The sequence below is a fragment of the Phycodurus eques genome, chromosome 1 (genome assembly GCF_024500275.1).
Source record: "Phycodurus eques isolate BA_2022a chromosome 1, UOR_Pequ_1.1, whole genome shotgun sequence".
In the NCBI taxonomy this organism is placed as follows: Eukaryota; Metazoa; Chordata; class Actinopteri; order Syngnathiformes; family Syngnathidae; genus Phycodurus; species Phycodurus eques.
Window position 1 is genome coordinate 22,005,353 of NC_084525.1, and position 6,782 is coordinate 22,012,134.

The window sequence follows — 6,782 nt, forward strand, 5'->3', positions numbered from 1 at the left end:
CATTCACAATTTGAGTTACGAACTCAGCCACAGAGGGAATTGAACTCATAAAGTGAGATACCACTGTATTAAAGTAGCTCCATGGGGCAAGTCTGTGGTCGATTCTAAAGTTCGGGATGAGAATCTCTGCACCAGCCTTCCTGTGAGGAGGTGCATGCATGTTCCTCTGTGCTTGTTTGGGTTTACCACAGATTACTGCATTCCTCCCAAAATCCAAGTTAGGTTATATGCAGACTTTAAATTGCAATGTGAGTGTGAATGGTTGTTTCATAAAATACATCCAGTGATTGGCTTGCGACCAGTCCCAGGGGATACCCAGCTTCTGGCCCAATGTCACCTAGGATAGGCTTCAGCTCACCTGCTACCCTAATGAGAACAAGCGGAAAAGAAAATCGATCGATGGATAATAACAAGTATCCTAATTTCTTGTGTAGAATGCACACCCCCCCCACTCAAATATTGTTAAAAGTCAATAGTGGGCATTATACATAGGTGTAATGGGGAAAATGGGGGGGGGGGGGGTGGGGGGGAATCACATTTTATAAATGTATGCCGCCTATAATTGAGGTTATGAAAAAGATGTACACTTTCATTCTAATATGCCACCGCCACCTAGAGGTTATGAAAAAGGGAAAAAAAATTGGGTTAAACATTTCCCTGTTCACAGTTACAGTCCAGTGCCTCAACAACACAGTGCATGGCCCACTCTGACTCAATGTCCCCTGCTTCCCATCAGGACGTAGTCATAGTTCTATGAGAGAGGAGGTATTTAAACTCCTTCTGACAGGAAGCTCTGACAGATGTCTTCATTGGACCCATATAATACTCTATCATTCCTCCTTATCACGTCCTTCTAGGTCTCACTGACCCAGATGCGCAGGACGTCCCCCAGCAGGATGAGGGTGTTTTCAGCAGAAGTGCTCTTCGATACAGGATTTTAAAAAGTGTGGGTACTCGTAGTTTTTTTTTTTTTACATAAGCACAAACAAGAGTCATCCCCCCATCTGAAGGCAAATGGGATGAACCACATTGTACAGGCAATGAGCTGGGGGGCCATCAATAAATCCATGCTTGTACCCTTTCAGAGTGGAATAGAGTCCAACCCTTCTTAAAAGGTTGTGGAGCCTAACATATGTGTTGAGGTGACCGACTCTACTATGTCCCTGCCTTCTGCTACCCCAAACCCCTTAGCCATACCCACGTTTGTGAGCCCATGGGACCTACATAACGTCAGGCTGTGCCCGGCCAGGTCCCATCAGTTCAGGCCCGCTCACCAGGTGCCCATCATAGTGCCAGGCCTGCAGGCTTGCCAGCTTGGCTCTAGAAGGGGACCCCAGTGACCTGTGTCCGGGCGAGGCAACACCTGATTGATTGTCATCTTCTTCAGGGATCTTGGCACGGCAGAAAAAATTCTGGCATATTAACTATTACAGAAACATAAAAATAATTTTGGTAATTACCAATGCTGTCAATTTAGGGCACCTGTGGCATAAACCTTACATAAAGTTGTGGTCTAATAAAATTGTTAAGCACTGTACAGTATTTTGGGGGGCATTTGGGGATATTTCAGTTGCAAGGGTAGTTGTTCTTTTATTGACTCATAATATTCTCAACCTGTTAACAACCAGCCTGCATAGTTGGTTTAGAAGGGCTACTCTGTGCAGCAGACAGATACATTTTCCCTGTTTTCAAAGTAAACAATCCTGCTAACTGTGAAGGGAAATTTATTTCTGGCCTCAGTGCATGATAAGTAGACTAGAGAGTCATAGGCTTATCCCAACTGTTTTGAACTGCAAGCACAATTTAACATCATAATTCAAATTCCAAATGGTGAATATCAAAGTAAAACAACCTGTGTATCCATTTCTCTATATTTTAAGCCATTTTCTTTACATTCTCTTGACTCGAGTTCACTGCCAAAGCACTCAGGTAATTCAGTATAAAAATGATCCTGTCATGAGCTTTGCTCTAAGATCCAATGCAGAGCCTGTGCTTTATTTTGAAAATTAACCAACTTCTTAGAGTTTCCCATTTCTGATGTCTCTTTCACTTACATTGCTTTGCACATATTTGATGTACCAACAGCCAAATATAGACTGGCCTCTTATCTTTAGTTGAGCATAGGAGAGAGTTACTCCGGGATCCCAGACACTTTTAACACGATAATGTTTGCAAAGTATGTACATGTGGTTGAAAACAAAACATATTTCTTTCACATGGAACAATAAAGCATATAAATTATATTTTAGCAGCAACTTGGACTGGTACAGTGAAGATAAGTGAGATTTACCTCTTGTGTCTGATATCATTTAAAAACAATAGGTGCTTTTATATATGACAGTAACTCCTTACAAGTTTAGAGAATAAAAAAAAAAAAAATAAACATTGCGCTCAATGGCCGTCATAATATCTTCGTTTAGATCTTTGGCTTCAAATACAAAGGAGAGTTGGTGTTGGATTTATCTTACCCAACATTATAATGAATAGACACAAAAGGAATGAAGACGCTGGTCTCTTTTTCTCATGAGGAGGGCGCATGGGAGATTGTTCAGGTTACAGCCTCTCAACACGCTCTAAACAATCTCTCCCGTCGCTCCTGCATTTATTTGAAAATAGGGAGGTTTCTAAGTTTACAAGACACAACACACTAAGGGGAGGGTTTCAAGGTGAAAACATGCCACCAACACCTGCCACGTCCCGGCCACGTCCTTCTCTCTGATGATTCCTGCTGAGTCATCTTCTTGAAGGCGAGAAATCTTTCTTTCTAAAAATTGACCATAATACTCATGCAAGCTAAGCAAATAAATGATAACTTCTACGATATATCTAACAGTTGGAAAGCGGGTTCTTAGGCAGAAAGAGAAGAGGAAAGCAGAGAGCCTAGAACTGAATGTGGGGACTTTGAATGGTTGAGACTACGACAAAAGTTAGGGAGTTGGTTGACAAGATGGACCCCCTGGAGTTTGCCTACTGAGCAAACAGGTATGTGGATGACACAGTCAACATGGGAATGCACTTCATCCTAAACACCTTCACGGCACCGGGACCTACGTGAGGATCCTGTTCGTGGTCTTCAGTGCTGCGTTCAACACCATCATCCCCGAACTCCTCTGCTCCAAGCTTCTCCACCTCCACGTCTCGCCTGCCGTCTGCCAGTTGATTTACAGCTTCCTGACGAGCAGAACACAGCAGGTGAGGCTCGGGGACACCCCCTCATCTACACGCACTACCAGCACTGGGGCGCCCCCGACTGCAACGGACAATCAAAACTGCTGAACAGGAGGACTTGCACGCTGCCAGAACTAAGAGAAGAGCATGCAAAATCCTAGTGAACACTTTCTTCCAGATGAGGCAGGAACATAGGGTGCCCTACAAGAGCGGAGGTAGAAGTACACAGGTGGATTACATCTTGTGCAGACGATGTAATTTGAAGGAGGTTACTGACTGTAATGTAGTGGTAGGGGAGAGTGTGGCTAGACAGCATATGATGGTGGTGTGTAAGATGACTCTGGTGGTGGGGAGGAAGATTAAGACGACAAAGGCAGAGCAGAGAACCATGTGGTGAAAGTTGAGAAAAGAAGAATGTTGTGTGGCTTTTCTAGAAGAGGTGAGACAGGCTCTCTGTGGACAAGAGGAGCTTCCAGAAGGCTGGACCACTACAGCCAAGGTGATCAGAGAGACAGGCAGGAGAGTACTTGGTGTCTTCTGGTAAGAAAGGAGAGGAGACTTGGTGGTGGAACCTCACAGGACAGGAAATCATACAAGGAAAGCTAAGAAGAAGTGGGACACTGAGAGGACTGAGGATTGCAGGAAGGAATACATGGAGATGGGACATGGGCGATGGCAAAGGCCAAACGGGGTATATGATGACATGTATGCCAGGGTGGACACTAAAGAAGGAGAAAAGGATCTATACAGGTTGGACAGACAGAGGGATAGAGATGGGAAGGATGTGGATCAGGTTAGCGTCATTAAGGATAGAGATGGAAATGTGTTGACTGGTGCCTGTACTGTGCTGGATAGAATGAAATAATACTTTGAGGAGTTGATGAATGGTGAAATGAGAGAGAAGGAAGAGTAGAAGAGGAAAGTATGGTGGACCAGGAAGTAGCAATGATTAGTAAGGGGGAAGTTAGAAAGGCACAAAGAGGATGAGAAATGCAAAGACAACTGGTACTGATGACATACCTGTGGAGGTATGGAAGCATCTAGGAGAGGTGGCTGTGAAGTATTTGACCAGCTTGTTCAACAGAATTCTAGTGGGTGAGAATATGCTTGAAGAATGGAGGAAAAGTATGCTGGTGCCCATTTTTAAGAACAAAGGGGATGTGCAGAGCTGTGGGAACTATAGAGAAATAAAGTTGATGAGCCACACAATGAAATTATGGGAAAGAGTAGTGGAGGCTAGACTCAGGACAGAAGTGAGTATTTGTGAGGAACAGTATGGTTTCATACCTAGAAAGAGTACCACAGATGCATTATTTGCTTTGAGGACGTTGATGGAGAAATACAGAGAAGGTCAAAAGGACCTGCATTGTGTCTTTGTAGATCTAGAGAAAGCCTATGACAGTGTATCCAGAGAGGAACTGTGATACTGCATCTAGAAGTCTGGAATGGCAGAGAAGTATGTTAGAAAAATACAGGACATGCATGAGGGCAGCAGAACAGTGGTGAGGTGTGCTGTAGATGTGACAGAGAAATTTATGGTGAAAGTGGGACTGCATCAGGGATCAGCCTTGAGCTCCTCTCTGTTTGAAGTGGTGATGGATAGTTTGACAGATGAGGGTAGACTGGAACCTCCATGGACCATGATGTTTGCAGATGACATTGTGATCTCCAGTGAAAGCAGGGAGCAGGTGGAGAAACAGTTAGAAAGGTGGAGGCATGCACTGGAAAGGAGAGGAATGAAGATTAGCCGAAGTAAGACAACATACAGTGGGTACGGAAAGTGTTCAAACCCCCTTAAAATTTTCACTCTTTTTTATATTGCAGCCATTTGCTAAAATCATTGAAGTTATTTTTTTCCACATTAATGTACACACAGCACCCCATATTGACGGGGAAAAATGAAATTGTTGAAATTTTTGCAGATTTATTAAAAAAGAAAAACTGAAATATCACACAGCCATAAGTATTCAGTATTTAGTAGAAGCACCCTTTTGAGCTAATACAGCCATGAGTCTTTTTGGGTTTTTCACACATGGATTTGGGGAACATCTGCCATTCCTCCTTGCAGATCCTCTCCAGTTCTGTCAGGTTGGATGGTGAACATGGGTGGGCAGCCATTTTCAGGTCTTTCCAGAGGTTCTCAATTGGGTTTAAGTCAGGGCTCTGGATGTGCCATTCAAAAACAGTCACAGAGTTGTTCTGAAGCCAATCCTTCTGTGTTTTAGCTGTGTGCTAAGGGTCATTGTCTATTTTGAAGGTGAACCTTCGGCCCAGTCTGAGGTTCTGAGGACTCTGGAGAAAGTTGTTGTCCAGGATATCCCTGTACACATTCATCTTTTCTTCAATTGCAACCAGTCTCCCTGTCCCTGCAGCTAAAAAACCCACCCAGCATGATGCAGCCACCACCATGCTTCACTGTTGGGACTGTATTGGACAGGTGATGAGCAGTCCCTGGTTTTAAGGCCAACAAGTTCTATCTTGGTCTCATCAGTCCAGATAATCTTATTTCTCAACATCGTGGAGTCCTTAATTTTTTTTTTTTTTTTTGTTTGTTTTTAATATAAGCAAATTCCATGCGGGCTTTCATGTGTCTTGCACTGAGGAAAGGCTTCCGTCAGTGCCATAGAGCCCCAACTGGTGGAGGGCTGCAGTGATGGTTGACTTTGTAGAACATTCTCCCATCTCCCGACTGCATCTCTGGAGCTCAGCCACAGTGATCTTTGGGTTCTTCTTTACCTCTCTCACCAAGGCTCTTCTCCCCCGATTGCTGAGTTTGGCCGGACGGCAAGCTCTAGGAAGGGTTCTGGTCATCCCAAACATCTTCCATTTCAGGATTATGGAGGCCAGTGTGCTCTTATGAACCTTAAGTGCAGCAGATCTTTTTTGTAACCATGGCCAGATCTGTGCCTTGCCACAATTCTGTCTATGAGCTCTTCAGACAGTTCCTTTGACCTCATGATTCTCATTTGCTCTGACATGCACTGTGAGCTGTAAGTTCTTATATAGACAGGTGTGTGGCATTCCTAATCAAGTCCAATCAGTATAATCAAACACAGTTGGACTCCAATGAAGGTGTAGAACCATTTTAAGGATGATCAGAAGAAATGGACAGCACCTGAGTTAAATATATTAGTGTCACAGCCAAGGGTCTGAATACTTATGGCTGTGTGATATTTAAGTTTTTCTTTTTTAATAAATCAGCAAAAATTTCAACAATTATGTTTATTTCTGGCGGCACGGTGGCCGACTGATTAGAGCGTCAGCCCCACAGTTCTGAGGACCCGGGTTCAATGCCCGCCCCCGCCTGTGTGGAGTTTGCATGTTCTCCCCGTGTCTGCATGGGTTTTCTCCAGGCACTCCGGTTTCCTCCCACATCCCAAAAACATGCATTAATTGGAGACTCTAAATTGCCCGTAGGCATGACTGTGAGTGCGAATGGTTGTTTGTTTCTATGTGCCCTGCGATTGGCTGGCAACCAGTTCAGGGTGTACCCCGCCTCCTGCCCGATGACAGCTGGGATAGTGAGGAAAAGCGACCCTAGTGAGGAAAAGTGGCTCAGAAAATGGATGGAAATGTTTTTTTCTGTCAATATGGGGTGCTCTGTGTGTACATGA